Source organism: Lepidothrix coronata, unplaced genomic scaffold (assembly GCF_001604755.1).
Source record: "Lepidothrix coronata isolate B3197 unplaced genomic scaffold, Lepidothrix_coronata-1.0 Scaffold115, whole genome shotgun sequence".
In the NCBI taxonomy this organism is placed as follows: Eukaryota; Metazoa; Chordata; class Aves; order Passeriformes; family Pipridae; genus Lepidothrix; species Lepidothrix coronata.
The window spans coordinates 345266-366518 of record NW_016690295.1 but is presented as its reverse complement, the minus strand read 5'-3'; the positions used below and the strand labels follow the sequence as shown (position 1 = coordinate 366518).

Genomic DNA, 21253 nt, shown 5'->3' with positions numbered 1-21253 from the left:
CCAGGAAAAAGAAGCATCAAATGGCTTATGAGTGGAAGGGGAAAGAAAATGCTTACTGTTTCAAGGTTTGTGGGTTATTTAAAGATCTGGGGGATTTGTGGGCAGAGAGAGATCTCTTTTCTGTCCTAACTTGCAGCCTTCCTGTAAACTAAGCAGATTTTTCTTGTGATGTGTTCTCTGCTTGTGCTTCCTTTAAAAAGTGGGTCAAAGAGATGTTTTGGATCTCAGTATCACTGACAGAAAGGAAATCTGAGTGGGTGATGGATCTGTGCAAGCTTATAAACCAGTGACTCAAGGCATGAATTACTGCTTAGGGACATGTGTAATGGTGTGCTGTGGAGAACCAAGACTGTGACTTAGGGTAGTGCTCTGAAATAATCAGTTTCCCTCCCTGGAAAGTATCTCCTAAGAATTCTGAAAAGGAGAAAGGGATTTGATATTTGAGCAAGAGGACTTGTAGCCTCAGGTTTTGTTGGAGAACTTGGCCTCAGAAAGCATCCCTGGATTTAATTCTCTGAAGTTGATAGATGTAATAATTTTTTCTCTTTATTTCTTAACTGTAGTTTATTTAAATGTGCCTATCATTAATTTTACAATCTGAAAAATAATTTGAGAAATTCCATTTTACTTAGGAATTGCCAAATATATTAAATATCTGAAAGATTTTGACGACAACAATGACCACCACGGGCCCTAACTAATAGCTTTTACCTGCCCTTAAAATGCAGGAAACACAAAGTCTTTAGGGATCACAAGTCACTGGGGACCCATAGTGCTGTAGATATGATCATCTGTGGGTTTGGAAAAGTAAGGCCTGTAGAACATGATCTTTTTTAACGCTGACCTAGATTGCTGGGAGCAGGGAGGATGAGAGGAGCAGGGAAGGAAACATGCAAACCTGCCAGCTAACCTATGGCAAGTGTCCATGCAAACCTGAAAGTTTCTTTCCCCAACTAATGCTAAAGCATATTCTGTTGTGTTTTGTCATGATACAAATTTATACTTTAGAATCGGTGTTGTCCCCTAATTTACCTGTAAATACACTTGGTGATTGTCCAAACAGAACCTGCTGTCTAATGGCTATGAAATAGAGTCCACTGGGCTAGGTACTGCAATCTCTGCAAAGAGAAAAGGGGTTGAAAAGTTGGTATAACAAACTCTCATTTTATGTGGGAGTTGCACACTCTTGTCTTACCCATTGTAGTGTTTTGCACCCTGGAAATGGATACACGATAGAAAATCTGTGCTGCTGGGTCAAGTACACCCATTGCTTTGGGGTAGGTGTTTGCCTTCTGAGTAACATTGCTGTTTATAGAATTCTGCAGAATGTTTTGTAGTGCTGAAATTATACATGGGGAATTTGGCCCTGAGCCTCTGCTTTTGAAATCGTCAGCAAAGTTTCCATTGACTTCAGGCTTTCAGTCAATACCTCAAAGGTAAAGGTTAGTTGGCAGGAAAGTGTCTGTAATATAGGAGAATCTGAGTAGGGGAAGTGGGTCTATTTTCACCCATCTTATTTTGGACTTATAGGCATGCCCTAACAAATTACAGGATCTGTAGAATGAGATATTTTTCTGAGATTTTGGAAAAGAAAAATCTACTATTTCAATTTCAAATGTTTCCCAGTTTCTCTGAAATGTCTCTGAACAGGCCTTTTTAGAAGGAGGTGCACATATACACGTAGTAGAATATAATAAAGTGTAGTAAGTTAATTAACATTTCCTGTTACAACTTCCAAAGCTGTGCTGAACTGTGCCGTAACTGCCGAACAGAAAAATAAAAATAAAATGTCTAGCCATAAGCTGAAGGAAAGCTGGTGGAGAGGGAGGGAAATAATTTAACAATGTATAAAAATGCACACGTACTTCACAATTTCAGCCACTGAACTTCCTGTATTTTTCTTTTTAAATAGTGAATGAAGGGGACTGACCTTTGGGCTCATGATAATAACATGAAATAATTAAGGGCCTAGTTGCAGTGGAGGGTGGAATTTGTCCCAGGAGGAGGTGCTAAGTCAAGCCAATGTTCTGCACATCACCTCAGACTAGAAAACTCTTGGAAGCAAACCTACATATTGTGTAAGTATAATGGTGCCCATCATCTTGACCTCCCTGAGGGCTCTTGCAGTTAACAAACTTATCATTCCTATTCTTTGGTAGATATAATTATAAGCATTGCTCTAAAAGCTGTTTTGAGTAAGTGCAGTAGTTGGTGGAGCAGGCTGTAGGAAACCACGCAGATGTATCAGGATTCCCAAATATCTTAGGCACTAGAAGCAAGATTAGGAAGACTTGAAAACTGCTCTCTGTTTGCTCAATGAATTAAGTTAAAATATCTGTAAGAGGCATGGAGAAAGAATCTGTGGGATATATTCTAACACCTCAATATGTAAAACTCAGTTTTTATCTGCATGTTGAGCTTTTGGGATGTTTGAAATCTCTCCTGCATAAAGCACAGCATTAAAATATCCCTTCCAAAGTTCATGTATTGTGTGCTAATGGAATAGAGTCACTGGAATATTAAAAACTTTGTACTTGTGTGAGAAACTTTTGACATTTTCTGTTAGATTCATTTTTTAAAAAGTCTGTGACATTTCCTGTTTAGCAGATTTTAAATGTTTTTCTTGGTAAAATGGCACATATCAATCATCTCACTTTATACAAAGCTGACATATAATTGTAACAGAAAGGTGAATAATACCTAAAGATCCCCCAGGAGATCTGTCCTGTTGCTGTTTGGAATTTTCCTGTCTAATAATGTGTTCAGGAATTTTATTAAATACCAAGTGGTGGTTCTTTTACTGATCACCTGTAGAAATGATACAGAATTTAAAGGCCCCAGAGAAAAAATATCATACAAGAGAAAAGCAGCCTGGGGTTAATTGGGAAGAGTGTGGCCAGCAGGTCAAAAGAGGTGATACTCCCCCTCTACTTGGCCACATCTGGAATGCTGTGTCCAGTTCTGGGCTCCTCAGTACAAGAAAGAAAAGAAGCTTCTGGAGAGGGTCCAGGGGAGGCCACAGAGATGATGAGGGGTCTGGAGCATCCCTCCTATGAGGAAAGACTGTGGGAGCTGGGCCTGTTTAGTCTAGAGAAGAGAAGACTGAGAGGGGATCTCCTTAATGCATATAAATATCTCAAAGGGGTGCCAGGAGGATGGTGCCAGACCCCTTTCAGTGACGCCCAGTGACAGGACAAGGAGAAATGGCTGTAAACTAAAACACAAGAAGTTTCACCTCAACATGAGGAAGAGCTCCTTTCCATTGAGGGTGGCAGAGCACTGGAACAGGCTGCCCAGGGAGAGTCTTCCTCTCTGGAGACATTCAAAACCCATGTGGTCATGTTCCTGTGTCACCTGCCCCTGGTGATCCTGCCTTGGCAGGGGGTTGATAAGCTCCAGAGGTCCCTTCCAACCTTAAGAATTCTCTGATTCTGTGAGTCTTAGCATGAAAATGCTGAATTGTATTTCCTTAAACCACATAGCAGACCAAACTCTCGCTTGTAAATCGCCGTTGCTGTGTTTGCTGTGGAGCTTTGCCCACGTGCGTGAACTGAGGATCTGTTTCAATGGATTTTGATCCCTCCTGAGAATCTGGCTCCACTTAATAGGAAAACAATTTCCCTTTTTCTTTTGCTTAACAGGTAAAGATCAGAGTTGATGGAACATTTTCCACTTCAGAGCAGGACCTGCTTGATTTGTTATACAGCTTTTTACGAAATGGGCACAGATCCACCAGGTTTTTCACCTAATCTTGTCCTCAGGTATTAGTTAGTAAGATGCTTTCTCAGAACTAAGTCCTTTAAACTCACAACAAAATCCTTGAAACTCACAATATGCCTCTCACTTATCTGCTTATATGATTCAGAAATTGTGAAGTTCTTTCTTTTGAAGGTGGGTATTGTACAATCATCCTGTGTGCTTATCTTCTGAGCATCTGCTTGGAAAATAAAACAACGTGCCATTTTGACATCCAAGAAAGTGCTATAAAAAGGCTGTTGCTATGTTTAAATGCCTACACTCGGTTGCTATAGCAATAAAAATATCAAAAATTATGTACGAATTGCCACAGTGCATTACCAGCCCTTTCCTGGACAGGGAGACTGTGGGACTGAGAATGTGACAGAGATGCTCAGTGTATTAGAGGGCAGAGTTGCCCCATAGTTCCAGGTGCCCTGTGCTGTCACATGTGAGCAAAATGTGGCCTAATAGTATAAATCCCAAAGTAGCTGTGTCAAATGGGACAGTTGGATCCCTGCTTAATTCAGTTGCTTCTTCATGACTTGTGTGACAGAGTTCAATATTTTGACCAAGTTCCCATTTCTCTGCAAGACAAGCTGCTGAAAATGTTGACCTTTCTCTAAATTCCTTCAGTCCCATGATATCATGTGAAAATCAGAATACAGAGTGCACCTCCCCGTACCCTTACAATAGTCAGTGTGGAAAGCCCTTGTTCCTGAGGCAGTTATGGGAACCCTGCTATCAAAAAGAAAAGAAATTATATAGTAGCTAATGGAATCGTTAGCATCTCTCTGGGGCTCAAAGCCTTGAAAATTCAGTTGCTTCTTGAAGAGAGCAGGAAATTCAACTTCCTTCACAAGGCATTTTCAATAGAGGAAGGCATGTGATTTTGGCAGCTGCAAGTTCAGTTATGGAATTGAATGGTTTCTTCAGACATTTCTATGCCTTGTTCTCTCTTCTACTGAGTAATGTTGGGGAAAAGACTTGGAAAAACTGGAATCTTGTTTGAAAGCAATAGAACTGTTTGGTTCTCTTTATTCCAATTTGCTTGAAGAATCCTCGAAATTGGCTCGAACTGCAGAACAGTGTGTTGGTCAGTTTGATTATGGTGATCCACAACAGTCCCATAATTATTTAAAGTGTTTTCCTTAACACATGCTTTGAAGTCCAGTTGAGAGGTCTGATAGCAAGAATGTAGCAGTGGTAGAAATACATATTTTTAATGTTTGTTTCATTTGTTATCTATTGATTAATATGCTTGTTCAAGGGTGTTTATGCTAGTAAACATATAGATAAAGTGATTCTTAGACACACTATAGTATAGGTTGAGGGTACACTTAAATTCTCCAGTACTTCTAAGTACATTTGGCCTGTTTTATTTTTGTAAAAAGTCTGAATAAACTACTACCATGTACTAGGATTATAGGTTTTCTCAAAATAAGAGTTACAATGTTATGTGGATAGTTGCATCCATCTCATTTCTGCTAGCTTGTATTTGCAATCTCATTACAGTATTTTGCTGTAATGAATTTTGAGCATCTTTGGGATTTAATTGGAGTATTTCAATTTTGTTTTTAACCATTAAGAAATGGGACATTTTGTAGCTCTACAGCTGCACAAACTTCCAGGAGTGTGGAAGGATGTGTCTTTCTCAACTTCTATGGGGATTCTTTGTTTACTTTCCTTCTCAGCTGTTCTGCAGAGAGAACTGGACAATCACCTTTCAAAAGGGTTTATTCTTAAACAAAAATGTCAACAGCACTGATTGTGCGTTTGGTTTGTTGCTTGTTGGGGGATTTTTTAAACAGATTTAATAGGAGAGTCTGAACACTGGATCCATAAATATTTATTGATACCTGTTTATTAAACTGTTCTTAAAATTCCCAAAGTTATCTTTTTATGTCAAGATTGGGAGATGCTTCTGTGGCAAATTATAATGTGCCTGTAAAATCAGCACATCTGTGCTTCATTTACAATATGGTAGCTTTTACTGTTGAGAATATGTGGTTATATGAATTACCCAGTTGGGGAGAGGGAGAAGACAACAGAGGAGGAGATGTGTGAAACTTAGAAACTGTAGCTTTTATTTTTCGTGAAACTGCCAAATACTTCAAACACAGAAACCTGATTTTCCTTAGATCTGTGTCTGTAGCACCCTCACCACAACTGATGACATGGGTTTGGTTTGTATTTAAAAACTATTCTGTGTAGTCTCTATTTTGGACACTGTACATGTGAACTTGCTTCTGCCATGGAAATGCAAATTGCTTGATACTGCCAGTCCCTGCAGCAGCTTTGGCTGGAACTGCTCACCAGCTTATTGCAGAGCAGGGGGAAAGAGGGAGAGTTGAACAGACAGCAAGGCTACCTAAGCTTTTTCCAAGGAAAGAAGTATTATATGGCTGTTGGTTAGAGACACACTTCACATTATATATTGTCCACTAGGCCTCTTTGAGTGTTAGCTATGCATTTATTCTTTCCAAAATCTATTTTTGGTATTGTTTTCCTTGGAATAGAAACTGTGCTGTTATTCTGGTGGTCAGCCAGCTATCCTTCCCCCTTCTTCCCTGCCCTCCCTTCATTCCCTCTGAATACCCTTTGAACTTGTCCAACTTGTTGAATTTGTCAAGAGAGGACTGCAGAAGAATTACGTTCCTACAAGTGAAAATCAGTGGTGTGGTAAGAGGAGAGACCCAGCTTAGAGCTGCTGAGGGGAAAGGCTCCCCTGTGAGCTGATATCACCGTGGATCCTCTTTGCTCTGCCAGCTGGCAAGCGGGCACGTGAGAAGCTTAAAACCAGGCACAGAAAAAGCTGTCCCTTGGCCCTCCAGATTGACAGGAGAGGAGACAAGTGAGCTTGTTATGAGTGAGATAAGATACAAAATCATTAAAATACAATACCTGAAGAACAGATTTTGATAGCTGCTTAGAAACAACGCGTTTCTTAACGATAGGGAGATATAGGTTACAAAACCGTCTTTTTTTTGCACTGATATCTTTATTTTGGAAATTTTTTGTAAATGTCTGTGAAACAGATCGTGAAAGCTACAGACTGATAATTCTCCTGTGATTTCACACCAACTTCCAATAGTTGGTGGCAGCCCATATGTTTGTCTTCTTTCCGAAGCAGTGCAGAGCACTGTTAGATTGTAACACAGGCCCTCCTCTGTTTTGCAGATTTTTCCATTGAGGCTGCAATGCCTCGAAGGAAAAGTTCTGAGGTTGCTGCAATCTTTGGGAACAGTCTATAGACTCTGCTCAGTCAGCTCTTCAGGCATGTCAGTCAGGTTCATGGGAACGTTGTTAGTGGACAGGTTCTTCCCATGGCAAGTAAATGTCAGCCATCCGGGTAGAGGCAGCCATTCCAATTAGACTTTCCTTATGCAACAGATGTTTTGAATCTAAGCCAGGGAGAATAAAGTAATGCCCAGAGACACTGGCCCTTATCTGCTTTCTGGTCATTTGAAGGAGGCAGCTGAGGCTCAGTAAAAAATGGCAGAATGATATCTCATTTGCTCCTAAGCAAACTGACTGCATACTTTATTTTGGTTAGTCACTGATCAGTTGCTCTCTGATTATTTGAAAGAAATTAACCTGTGGTAACATCCTGTTTTCTTTCTTTGCTTGATCATCTGTTTGGGAGGACTTGTTTGTTTTGCTTGAACAAACAAAAAAACCCTTTTCTGTCTAGATAACATTAAATTTGTTTCTTATGCTTAAAAACAGGAAGCTCCTGCCTAAAGCATTCCAGCCATCAGATTGCTGAATATTCATTATCCTTTCCTCACCTGTGCTGCAGGGCAGTATGCTGACCTTGAGAGTTCCTGACCTTCAATTCCTCTGATAGGTAAGAAGCTTTCTGGTTGCATTTTAAATTTTACTTGTGTTATTTGAAACAGTTGGGCTGATTTCTCGTTTGTGTCTCATCCAGTGCAGTTAATAGGAGTCTTGTACATACAAGACTTGCATAGGTCACTTGTTATTCTGACAATTTTTAACATATTTCAGTAATTTTTTTTGTTGCTTAACATATATGTTGGCCATTTGCTAGTTTTTAAATTAAATGCTGCTTCATAAACGACTTTTAATTAAATTGTTCCTTAAAAATTAGTATAAAAGTTACAGATGAGAATATATAGAACACAAAGAAAGTATTTCTAGAAGATAAAAATCATTACTGGATTGTCTAAGTAATATCCAAAAGCTATATTTTTGTCCATAACTCTCAAACATAATTCCTCTGAATTGAATGCTCCGCCTGGATGGATGTTCAGGGAGGGAAGTTATGTCATAAAACTCAGTCTGTAACTGTACATTCTTGGGGGCTGAAAGTGAAATGTGGTTTGGGTATGTGACAGAAGTTTGATTTGGTTCAGAAGTGCACAAGATGAGACAGCTGCTATTAAATAACAAGATAAATGTAATAATTTGAACCCAGCCTGAAGCAATAGGACACAACACCAACATGTGACAAACAGTTCAGGTGTGAGGAAGGAAGAGCCAGGGGCCAATTTCACCCTGGTGGCTTTGGGGAATGCTCATTTCTTCTTCACAGTGGTAAATCTCTGCCCTGTTAGCAAGTGTTTATTTGAAAAAGCTGAAGAATTATGTTGATAGTGTTTTGAATGTTCTGAGATTCTTAAAGAGGTCTTTTGAAAAGCAAACAAAATGGGGGAAAAAATCATCTTTCCAAAAAGTATTTGTAGGATACAGTGAAAGCTGTGTCATTATACAGTAAAAATATACAGAGAAGAACCACATCTCTTGAATAGTTCAGAACTGAACTGTTTTATCCCTCACTTTCTTAAACACATAATTTTCTGCTGCATTTGTGCTATGAAATAATGATTTCAATGGGTGAAATTTCAGTGTTCTGGTCAGTTATAAGGATTGAGTAATGCACCAATGTAAAGCATATTCAGCATGTTTTCAATATTCAGACCTTCCTCAGGAATATTAACCTGTCATAGTAAGGATTACAGCTGGGGAGCTTTGTGAAACTCAGTTGACCAAATAACTTCTGCCTGTTTCTGCAGAGTAAATTGATTGGAAAAGTTTCATGACTTATGGCTTGGTGTAGTTGAAGAAATACGAGGGAGAGTATGAAGAGAGTATGAACCCGATAAGTAAACTGAATAAAATTCCATTACTCCCCTCTGCTTCAAAAATTGAGGAAGAAAATGAAACTTTTTTTTAATACCAAAAGCACTAATGTTGTGTATTTGGTTACTCTATTGCTGAATATTCATGAAGCTCTGCAGTATGTTCAGTTAAGGTACTGGTTGCAATTAAAACAAGCTGTATGATTGAAATTTGCTTTTTGCTTCAACTTAGTTCAAAAGCACACTCAGCATCCATTTAGAATTGAAGTGCTCTTTTCTTTTGTGCATGTGATAGAAAAGTGTGATGCCATTCACTCAGGTTGGCAAGTAAATTGTTATGGAAAATATTCTAGATGCCATGTTTGTTTATCTTCTAGATTCCCTTGTTTCTTCAGAAAATAATTTCTGAAATAACTGGATAATGAGAATTTCAGAAAAAAAAATCACAGCTGGCTCTGAGATTAAATTTAAATATTTCCTTTAACAAAAACGCAAAAAATGCCGTGTTCAGTTAGTAACTTTATCCTCTTTGTTCTGTAAAAATATACTTTTTTTTTTCTCCAAGAAGGTTAAAAACATAACACTTGGAGGGAACACTTAGAAAATGAATTTGTAGGTTGTCTTTAAGCTCCATGGAAAATCAAATAAACATTGTTCTAACTAAGAAACATTAGCAACAACAAAAAAGTTTGTGTTGGAAAAAAATCTTTACATGCCTTAGAAACGTGTTCAACACAATTTGACATCACCTTATTTGCACAGATCAAACACTACCGTTGGTATTAATTTATCTTTAGATAGATTGGAATTAGTTTTTGCATAGATTAAGACATTATATATCTTGTTTGTCAAGCTAGCTTGGCAATTGTTACTTGTTTGTAGTCAGTTATTAGGTATTATAGAGAAGAAATAAAGGAAGAATGCAAGAAAAAAGATTAGTGGAACATACACTAAATGTTTATAGAAAGTCTGGTGACTCTAGTTCTAAGTTCTACCTTTCTTATTTCTTTCAATCTGTGAGGCAAAGCAAAACTACTGGGAAGATGGTTTCCTAATGTCTGCAGCCTGGGATTTGGACTAATACAGAGAATTAAGATTTTAATTCTTAAGAATTTAATTTCTTGGCCAATATAATTAAGAATTAAGAGAAGGATGGAGGCTGTCTCTCCTTAGCTCACTGTTCCTTCCCCTGCCCCAGGCAATTTCTTTGGAAGGTAATCTGAAGTCACTTCAGGAAAGGGGGTTATATAAAAAAGGTTCATTTTAGGCTAATGAAGTTTGTCTCCCTGGGCTTCCCTGTTGTCGTCTGAGAAGAGAGAGGTTCCTCCAGAATGCAATTCAGAGAGCCTAAATTAACTTCCTGATTTTAGGACAAGAACTTAAGTTGATTCAAAAACAAACAAACAAAAATACCCCACAAGCCAACCAACCAAGACTGGGAGAGACAAATGGCTAAAGTGAGTCTTTAGGAAAGGTCCCCTTTTTACATATTCTCACACCCTTCTCTCTCTCTCTGTTGAAGGTCTGTGGTATTATAATAACTCTTGTATTGAAGAAGATGTACAGAATTAAATAGGTGCAGGTTCTTTTTCTTCTCTTGATCCTTCTCCCTCACTGAAAATAAAATTTCGTGTTACTGGTTTTGAAAGAAACATTTGAAAGAAATCTTAGATCAGTATTTAGCAACTGTATCCAACCATATCCAAACTGATGAATCTTTGACAGAAACCAGCATTTTCAGTTGACAAGTGAAAGCAAATATCTGTGTTGTCTGTAAGAAAAAAAGATCACTTCCTTGGCTTATCAAGTTTTGATTTCTTTATATCAACTCTAATAACTACAGTAGGACTAATGCAATGCTGGTGTTCACTTTAACAGAATTGATAGAGACAGGTAAACTAGAGCCAGTTTCATAATGTGTATCAAATCACAATTCCTAAGGCAAAAGTGCAAACGAGCTTCAAGGGGAAGAGGGATACTGAGATGAGAATTTGATTTTCGGATGTTGGAAGCACTGTTTGTCATGTTCCTTCGCTTGTCTGTGCTCCCAGGGTTTGATGTTAGTAAGCTTCCCTTGCTTACTCCTGTCCTGCAGGCCACACAACAGGAGGATGAGATATGATGCCCTAAGGTTAAAGGCATGATAGCATTTCATCAAAAGAGCACAGGGAAAACTTGCAAGTTTAGAGGCAAACAAAATGTACAGTTTGTCTCTTCAAAGCCTTTCTGCAGTGAGTGGAAGCTTTGATTTGTGCTTTGTTGAAAAGAAAGGAGGTTGCTTACAAGGTTTGGTAGACAAGAATTAAATATAATTTTTCTGTTTTGATCTTGTGCATTTATGATGTAAAAACTAGCAACAGTGCCTGAAAAATTATATGTATTATCTCTTTGTTTTTAAGGCAACCTTATTGTGGAATTTCTCTTTGAGATTCAATTCACTAGGTGTACAAGGAAAATAATACTTACAGTGTGAAATAATTTTACAGTTGTGAAATGGCTGGTATATAATAGTACTAATTTCTTTTTCAATATTTTAATATCTCAAGGGGAAAGGTCATCCATTGTATCTTAGACCAAATATTAATTAGAGAAGAAGAGAGACTTCCAGCCTCTATCCCAGAAAGCTGGGGTTTATTCCTACCACTATAGGTTCTGTGAGAGGAAACCAGTGGGAGTGCAAGAGCATCTTAAGACATTCCCCCAGTTTGTACCATTTGAGCAGAGATTAGTCCCGTGTTTTTTCTGACTCAGCCACACGTGAGGCATTTGGACCAGGAGTGTAGGCAGCACTGTACAGCTGAATGTACGTGATAGGGAGAGGTTTCATCTCAATATAAAAAGAAATGTTTTCACAGTGAGAGCAATCCTTCAGTAGAACAACCTCCCCAGGGCTGTGGCAGCGTCCCCATCGCTGGAGGTATTCAAGTTATGGTTGGACAGGATGCTCAACAATCTCATCCAGGCTCCCTTTCCCACAAAGGATTGGGCCAGTTGTTCTTTAAAAGTCCCTTCCAAACAGGGCTGTCCTGTGATTCTGTGATAATAAGTAGGAAAAAAGATGGAGAACAGCAATCAAGAGGTGTGTGAACCTTCATGCCAGTCTCAGCTTCTTGATCTGGGGGAAGAAGATTCCATACTGCTTTGCACCTTTGTCCTCTACTAAATAGTATTGCAAGCAAATGGAATTTTCTTCATAATTGGGAATGTCATTTACTGTATGTGTGAGCAAATATGTTCATGTATGTGTAAGACTGCAAAGTTTGAAAACTGCTGGCTCACTGTCTTTTCTTCTGTGAAATTCAGTTCCTTTTTGTTTGATGCATCTTAAAGAACTGAAAATACTTTCTGTGACTTGCCACCCAAATAGCCTCTAAAAAACATCTGAAGTTTGTTCATATGCAAGAATCTAAAACGTGACAAAGCAGGGAGATGCCAGACATTCTTCTGATTGAGATATGTTTACTTCTTCAAGGAGGCTACTTAGGAATCCAGCACAGTACAGACCTATGGCAGCAGGATCTTAATCCTGGCTGTGGTTATAGCATGTACTGTTTGTATTGACTAGAAAAATGTAAAAGTCTTTTTCTCCCATTACTTCTTTCTGTCTGTTCTGTCCATGCCTTCCTTCAGCATTGCTAATTACTCAGGATGGGGGAAAAGGAAATTTCCCTTTGTTCACTTTCTCACAATCAGTCTCTTTCAGAAGTTGAACCTGCTTCCCCCAGTGAACATTCAGCCTCCACAGCCAGGTCATGCAAACCATTCACCTGATCCCACAAGAGGATCATTTTCATGCTACTCCAAAAGCAGAAATGTCCTTTAACCCTCACTGTTTTCGACTATCTGCAGGTCAGGCCTTTCCAGGCCCAGAGGCTGTACAGAACTACCACTGTACCTCTCCTCTGAATGCATCTAATCTGTTTTAGAACTGTTTTATATGTTCCAATTCCTTTACAACTTGCTGTGGTAACAAATTCAATTATTTAATTATATACTGTTGTGAAGGAGCTTCTTTTGTACTATAAGCTATAACTAATAACTGCTTTTGGCATCCTTATGTATTGCAAAGACTTCTGAGCAAATAATTGATAGGCCACCCTCTCCAGTCTCTTCATAATTTTCTAATCTGTTTCTATCCAGAACTGTCCCTTTTTCAAGATTGATTGCTCTTTTTTCCATGGAAACCATTTGCAATTTCTGACCATTCATTCTTCTATGAACCCCTTGTATTTATATTGGGGTTTTTTTAGGTTTTCGGTTGGTTTTTTTGGTTGGTTGGTTGGTTTTTTTGAGATGTGACTTTTTTTTGAGAACTGTTTTAAAATTTGGACCCATATTCTGTTAATTCTCAACATTTTTGCCTTTTTGGCTGCTGCTGAATGCTGTTTTCTGAGAACTATCCAAAATTACTTGGATCTCTTTCCCGACAAGTAAAACATATGATGAGCTCAGATTTTACCCTTAAGCTTCTTCTTTTTCCCCTTGCGCATTGATTTGCATTTTTCAGCAGCATATTACACCTGCCATTTTATCATTCAGGTGCTCAGTATCCCATGAACTGCCTTGGCTGTCTTTAGATATGATTTTCCCATTTCACCTCTGATCACCTGTACAGACCCTCTTTTCCAGATTCTCCATGACTCTGTTGAACACCTCAGTACCTGTGGAAGTTTAATCTCTGCAGGAGACAGAGACCTGTAACTCCTGCCCTTTATTTTCTTCCTTAAATGACAAGAAGTATTTCCCTTTTGTCCTGTGAGAGCAGAGTTTCCTTAAGGGGCTTGGTAGAGAATTTTGTCAAAACCTCTCTTCGAAAAATGCATATTTCCTCTATTAAAATGCTTGTTGACTTTTGTAAAGAAATTTAATGAAATAGCAAAGTTTGGAATGTTGTACAGTCCTGTATTAATTTATCATTCTCTGATCTGCATCTATTTATTAATAAAATACTACATTAATTTCTTATCTAGGACAGTTATTACCTAAAAGTAAGAACCAGGATGAAAGTATTAAGTGAAAATAAAATTATAAAGCAATCAGTCCTCAAATAAGAGGTTTGTTTTGTTTTGGCAGAACAGCAAAACAGTTCAAGGGCAACATCAAACTATTGAAGGAGGTGTTTGGAAAGAGTGAACATCATTCATTGCTTGTACTCTTTGCCTTTGTCTCAGTCTCTTTAAGGCTTTTTATCTGCTTGCCACTACCTCAGGTAGCTCATGCACAGCTTTTTGTTGTGGCATTTGCCAGAATGTTGTCTGGAGGCGTTCTAAAACCCCCAAAATCTGATTAATAATAAAACTTTTGAAGCACCAGTATTTCGGCATTTCTTCTATAAAAGATTGGTCTTATCTGTGTGGTTCTATGGGATGGTTAAAATGACAATGAGTTCCTGTATCTTCTGTTAAGACACATTTTCTAAATATTTTACCGAGTTTTGTATTTTTTTATTTCATAATATATTAGACTCACTGAATCTTTTTCATTCCATACTTTTCTACACCTGTTTTAAATTTCAAATAAAGTAGCTTCATTCCATTACTTTAATATAATCTTGTTTAGTTTATTCAATATAAGGAAAGAAAAACAGTGGTAAGATAGTAAGTCTTAATGTATGCAGACTATGAACTTATTGTATACAATTTTTTTTTAAGTAGGGAAATACAAAATGCCATTTTGACTCATTATATATAAAGTTATAAAATGAGCATAATTAGATACACACCACAATTTCTTAATAGAGTAATGACAGCAGCAATATTGAGTTGACCCCTGATATGTCCTGTTTCTCTTTTAAAACCTCACAGAATATGAGTAACTCTGCTCCTTTTACACCCTTCTCACTTTCCTTGTTTTTATTTTCGGGTTTGAGGTGAAAATTTAAAAACCTAGTGTATAAAATGTAACCCCCAAAGTCCAGAGTTCTTTCTCCCTGCAGAAGGAATTCTGTGGTTCAAGCTCACCTCTGTGCTAGGGCCTCCCTGTGCATAACACTGATAAAACCATATTAAATGACTCTGGGGTTTTTATAGATGTTGATAAAATGAGATTATGCAGAAAGCTGGTACATTATTTTTTTGGATCAGCTCCTGGATATAATCAGGGATGGAACAGTGTTGGCTAAATAATTTTATGAGGGAAAGATTTTGACAAAGGACACGAGGAACATTTTGCTACATTTGGCTTGTGCTATTCCAGAAGAGCAGAGCTGTTGTTTTCCTCAAAGCTTTGTTCTGAACTGTCTAATTACCCAGAAAAATGTGGCTTTTTGGTACAGTACATGCCAGCCAATGCATAAAAATTGCTTTCTTGTTCTGATAGCTTTGATCTTTATTATTAACTATCCAACTTCTGGGTTTTGGAGAACAATCATTGAAAATGTAAGAAATAAAGTTAAGAAACCATCTGTTCTTAAGGTGTTGTATTTGGTAGCTTTCTAAAAGAAAATGAAAAGTCACTTTTCTTACCATGCTTTCTAGCAGATGCAAGCCAATAAGAATGGTTTCCAAATTAGAGTGCAAATAGTAAAGCTCCTGAATCTAGAACTTAAGCAAGTATCCAAAATAGGCCTCATTTTCTTCCTGCTGAGAAGAGTTTAAAAATAAGAGGAATTATATACTTCATTCACTTAAATCATCAAAGGTTAGCTTCCACATTTGAGAATGCTTCAGTAAATGAAGTATACATGTCCAGGATACATCTGTGTTTTCTTAGAGTGAGGAAACCAGCAGGAGATGGTTAAAATCTTCTTTGGGTCCTCAGAGTTAATATCTTGAAGATCAAGTTGTACAGAACGATTGAGCTGCTATTGGAGTGGGTGCTGTTTCTGCAGGCAAAGGTTTTGTAGGACAGATGGAGTGGAAAGGCAGCTGTGGAATTATTTTTTTTTTTTTTTTTGGTACTAGCAATAACCATCCTTCATTTTGGATCCCAACAGAGTGCAGAACTTTGAGAACACAGGAAATGGGGACTTGCTTTTCTTTTTTCACAAACAACTGTTTGCTTTCATTTTCAGACCTTCCTTTCTGCAAGTCAGCAAATCTCTTTCTGAAGTGATAAAGCAGTTTCCCCACGTGAAAATAAAGGGCTCAGGTTTAATTTTCCTGAAGCCACCTCATCTCGATGTCAAATAAGGATAAAACAAGAACAAATTATTTCTCCTGTAATTTTGGCTGTGGGTTCTAGATTTGCAAAAGAGTTCATTTCACAAAGTTCAAAGCTCATCTCACCAAATGTTATTTATGACTAAGGCTTAAATTAGTGCTGTGGCTGCATTATAAAATACTATTTTAAAAAATGCAGGTGAATATTTTACTGTATAAGATATAAGAACAGCCATGTCAGGAGCACTCCTGATGGAACATTTTCTGTGCTAACAACCATTGATGTGTGGAGTTTGGAGTATCTATTTTACCTCTCTCTTAATTACTACATCATCCTGTCTGATGCAACACCTTTGCAGCCCTTAAATCATTAAATCAAATATGCTTTGTTGCTTTCACCTTGAAATTCATAACTGTCTCAATTAGGCTAATTAGAAAAAAAGGGACTTTGAAGAACTGGTTGCTGTTTCAGCTAACACATGTACCTCATTGGAGGAGGGTGGTGTCATCCAATCCATTTCTACCTTAGTCAGTCAAATGCACATTGAATTTCTTTGCCAAATTCATCAGTAATAGGGTGGTCTTTCGGTCTCTGGGTATTGTGGGTCTTTCTTTTAAATTCTAGCAGAAAAAAAACTAAAAAACCAAGCTTCCTCCGAGCTTCTGAAAGTCTAACTTTACACAGTACATAGATTGAACTGTCCAGTAAATGCTCTGCCTCTTCCCATCACACCTTTTAAAAATTAAATTTAAATTAAAGACTAAATCAGTTCAGGAATGCTCACTGCCAGAACTTCATAGTGTAAAAATGACACCGTGTGACTGCATCTGAAGAGTACTTTCAGTAGCATGGAATAACACAGGGCACAGAAATCTGCAGATGATTCAGCAATACAAGCAAAAGACCTTCTGGAAAGCATATTTGCAAAATCTTGTGTTGCATTAATAGATCTTTTGAGCAAGAAAGTGCCTTTGGCTCTGAACCTGCATTGACATCACACCTGAATGAGACACCGAGGACTTCCTACCCCACCCCACCTCTTTGGGTAATACTGAAGTTGAGCAATCATCCTTTCCATGATTAATTAATAATAATTAATTATTATTATTATTATTATTATTATACCTGCTTCTGAAGCTTGATAAGAGAAATTAATCTAGCTGCTGGTTTTCAAGTTGTGTCCGTTTCTAGGAAAAAAGGCTAAAAGGTGGTGTTATAAAATGTTACTGCTTTTTCACACATACGCTGACATGAGGGAAGAGATGTATATGTTGGGTTTTGCTTATTCACAGGCAGTGAGGCCTGCAGATTTGTGTACTCCAGGGGTGAAATTTAGGACTGTTTCTAGCAAAACCAACAATTCTTGTGATCTAATATGCAGAATCCCTGGATGCAAGTTGACACATTACAGCCTGGATGAGTTAACTACCAGGTCAGTGGAAAAAGCAGCTGAATAATTAGATTCAAATAATGTAGTTAGTTCTTACTGCTGGCATTCCATTTCACCTGATGTTACCAGTCAAGTCCCTCAAGGGTCTGCCCATTTAGTAGACATGGAGGGTGAGTAGAAATACATTCTCACCACATCTGGGCCCCCAGGATGTTGATAAACTTGGGCAAACCCAGGGAGAATCACTGTGGCAGTCAGGAGGCACAGATCCTGTGGGAGGATGCCGAGGGAACAAACTGGCACTGCTTAGCCTGGAGAAGACCTTAGTTGCAGCCTTGCAATACATAAGTAAGATGGTGCTAAAAAGATGGACTGAGGCACTTTACAGGGGTGCACGGCAGGGGAATGAGAGACAAGGATCCTAAAGGGACAGTCAGACTGGATGTAAGGGTGGAGCAAGGGGGGAATTACTGTGGGGGTAATTAAACATTGGGTTAGATCTACCAGAAATTCTTCAAGTTCTGTCCTTGGAAGTTTTCAAGCTCCAACTGGACAAAGTCCAAAGCAACTTCTCGTTGCTTCAGTGCTGACCCTGCAAGGGTCAAGGAGGAGGTTGGTCCAAACGACCTTCCAGCCTAAAGCATTCCTTGATTCTGGGAATCGATCTTCCAGTCTGGCCATCTTACAGTAACATGTAAGTTACTGCAGTCAAATAAGCAGTCAGCAGCCAAAGTCCAGACAGTGGCTGATTATTTGAAAAAGTTGATACTGTAGATATTCCCTTCCTAGTGTACAACAGTATTTCAAAAAACTCAGTGGAATCAGATCCATAATTATTTTCTCACGAAAAGGAGAAATTCTTGCTCTTTTGGTGTATGCTCATTTTTGTAATGCAAAAAAACCTTCATGTATCACTAAAGTAAGGAAATGTGAGTCTGATTGTGTCCAGGAAGCATAAAATGGGAATAAAATGCTTGTTTTGCTGCTTTGCCATTTATCTATGCAAGATGGAGAGTAGAGTATAATCTCCCTGCTTGAAAGCCCACAATAGCATTTTGGGATGCCAAAGAAGGCTATTTACTGCTGGGTTGTTCAACAAAGTGTGCCCTCTGGGATTACCCTTTGTGATTGGGAAAGAAAGAATTTTGTTTCATTTCTTCATTTGGAAAATTTTTTTTGCTTGACTAGCGACAAGGCTCCTGGGTCACTAAGCAATAGTGTTCTACCCTAATTGCCTTCAACTTATTTATGTTTCTAAGTTAGGCCTTTGGTAGTTGTTTTTTCCAAATTATATAAGGTCAATATCCCACTGCCCTGGAGAACAGAACAGTTTATAGAATGTTTATATATAAAAATTGCTTTTGACAATTTTACTTCATGTAGCAACCTTAAGATTGTTTTCAAACAAGGAGGAATCAACACCAAAATACACTAATTTTTTTTTCCTTAATCTTGTCTGACTCCCCTCCTCACAAGCATATTTGTTCTCCTTTTACATTAGCTAAGAATATAGTCAAGTGGAAATTTGAGAAAATATCATCTCAAGCTCCCAACTCTGCCTACACCACAGACAAAAATAAATGTGTAACTAGAATGTGATGTATAATACACGCAGTCCAGACAGCAGAAACATAGCTAGGTTTCTCCAAATCCGTGAGAAGGAGTAGAAGAAAGAAACCCAAACGACTGTTGACTCAGTGTCACTGAGTACATGATGCTCATTTAGGCAAAGGCATGTTTGGTGGTAATATCATCTCCTGGTGTTGTGAGTGCTACTGGCATTAACCATTTCTGCTGAGTGATTTATCAGTGAGCAGCCCTGCATCAGAGGGGTTGTTCAGCACCATGCAATAAACACTGAGGCTGCCTCCTAAACTAAATTATGTGTTTTTCTCAAGTAGTAAGTTATTTAGGAGGAGGAAGAGAGCAGCATTTTTTACTCACGTATCATTTTCAACTTTTTTTTTTCTTTTATCCTGTTTTAAGGTCACTGCCTTTACATTGTAAGACAATAGATTTTTTTCTCTAGATACTTCCTAGCTCTAGATTTCTTTTGAACTACCCTCCTGAATGACACTTAATGTACTGTTCTCCCACTCTTATCTTCAGACTTTCTTATATGCTGTTCCTTAGGCTTAGAAATCCTTACTCTCCATGCCAAATATCCACCCACTCCATGTTCACATTCTTCCTTTAAACTGCATTTCCTTTAAGTCTATCAAAAATAATCTTCAAGTTAAGAAACATATCAACTCTACCCTGAGATCTGACAGTCTGCTGATCATCAGATTTCCTACTGCTGGCTGAATTCTTTAATTTGTGCATAATACTCCATAAATCAGGGATTCATTTTTCCTTAACATCACATGTACTGCCTTTTTTATTAAATATATATATGTGTAAAATCTTTTTTAAAGTACCCCAAAGTTCAGCCCAACTGGTTTCCTAGAGGCCATCTGGCTGAGCACTGCTGCTTGTTAATTTGCTGTTCACAAATTAACAGAATTTATGGAAACAGCTACCTATGAACTGTAGAGTGGTAGGGAGTTTGCACTTTGGGAGGGTGTTTATGTTTGCTTTTGGGTTTGTTTTGGGGGTTTTTTGTGGGAGTGGGTTGTTTTTTGGCACAAAACAAGGGAAAGAATTGTTGAAATTATAAAAGCATATTTGGGGTACAAGTTGAAAGTTAGAATGCATGAGGCACATCTAAAACCTTTTGGGTGGTAAGATCTGATAAGCAGCTCTGACTGTTTCGTGACCTAGCCTGGCATGCTTGTGCACTTTGTTCATTGTGTGTAGCAGAGGTTTGTGATGTGGCTTTGGAAGATAATTTCCTGGGGGGTAAAGGATCTACCACAACTAACTGGTTCACTGTTAGAGAGCTTCCTCTAAGGATTTGAGCATAAAACTTTAGTAAGCTCAGTGAAATATGTAGGTGGCTTCCACTGTTATGTTTCGAAAGACTGAATATTTGGCTTCATATTCACTTCAATTTCTTCTACTTTCTTAAGAGGCTTTTTTGCTTTTTGCTATGAAATATGCACAAGTACTTGGAAAGCAATAAAAAAACAAAACCAGGCCATGCAGATAACAAGAACGGGGAAAGGAGAGAGATACATGCATTGTTTTCTCTTTGGCCATAAAAGTTTTTTACTCTGGAGAGCATGTCTCAAATTAACCTGACTGTAGTTTGTGCTGAACGCAAGCCATTGAATGAGGGGGAACAGATGGGCAAAAGCTTTCAGGTCGGGAATCCACGAGGGAGTGCCTCCTCCTTTTGGTTCTCTTGCCACAATTGTCCTGTTGTCTCCAGCATGGAATGTGGAACATGGGGAGTGCCACGTTCTTGGAATGGCATGACTGGGGAGAAGCCTCTGCTCCAACAACCTGGCAGATCTATTGTTTTCCATAGCTCCCTTTGGCTGTCCTTCCCATATGAGACCTGGGTCCAGTATCTTAGGTATAGACTTAACCAGATAAAATTACCTTATTGGAGTTCTATCTTAAGATGATTTGTTCAAAGAAAAACCCCAAAATGAATAAACTCTACAAGTGAACCAGAACACTTTGTTTTTGTGAACTTGTAAGCAATTCTTAAAACCATTTGCTTTCACAGGGAGGTAATACTACTTACTTATAACCTCATTTCCCTACATTCTTTTTAGTCCTAAATAAAAACCAAAAACTGAACATAAAACATTTGCATCCAAAGCAGAGTAATTTATAAAAGTTTGATTTGTTCAATGTTAAATCCTGCTTACCCCTAAACAAAACAGTGGAATAGGGAAACTTTCAAGCTGCCTAAAATATATTTACCTTAAAAGAAAAGCCTTTTTTTAAAATCTGGATCTACCAGTTTATAAAGCTAGTGAAATACTGTTCCTCAGTGTTTCTAAAATATGTACATTCTTCATCTGTTTGC

The 21253-nt window shown here is 38.1% G+C and overlaps 1 protein-coding gene across 17 annotated transcripts in view; it reads left to right on the top strand.

The window, feature by feature from the left end:
- The window catches only part of MRVI1 (murine retrovirus integration site 1 homolog), a 105391-nt gene that overhangs the window by 42070 nt on the left and 42068 nt on the right, over positions 1-21253 (top strand). For 13 of the 17 annotated variants that reach the window (XM_017825040.1, XM_017825039.1, XM_017825055.1 and 10 more), the window contains one exon: positions 7465-7585. The gene's annotated coding sequence lies outside the window, so the exon portion shown is untranslated. Of the gene's footprint in view, positions 1-3667; positions 3762-7464; positions 7586-21253 lie in introns of those variants that run through there. The other 4 variants (XM_017825044.1, XM_017825050.1, XM_017825051.1 and 1 more) reach the window with 2 other exon arrangements.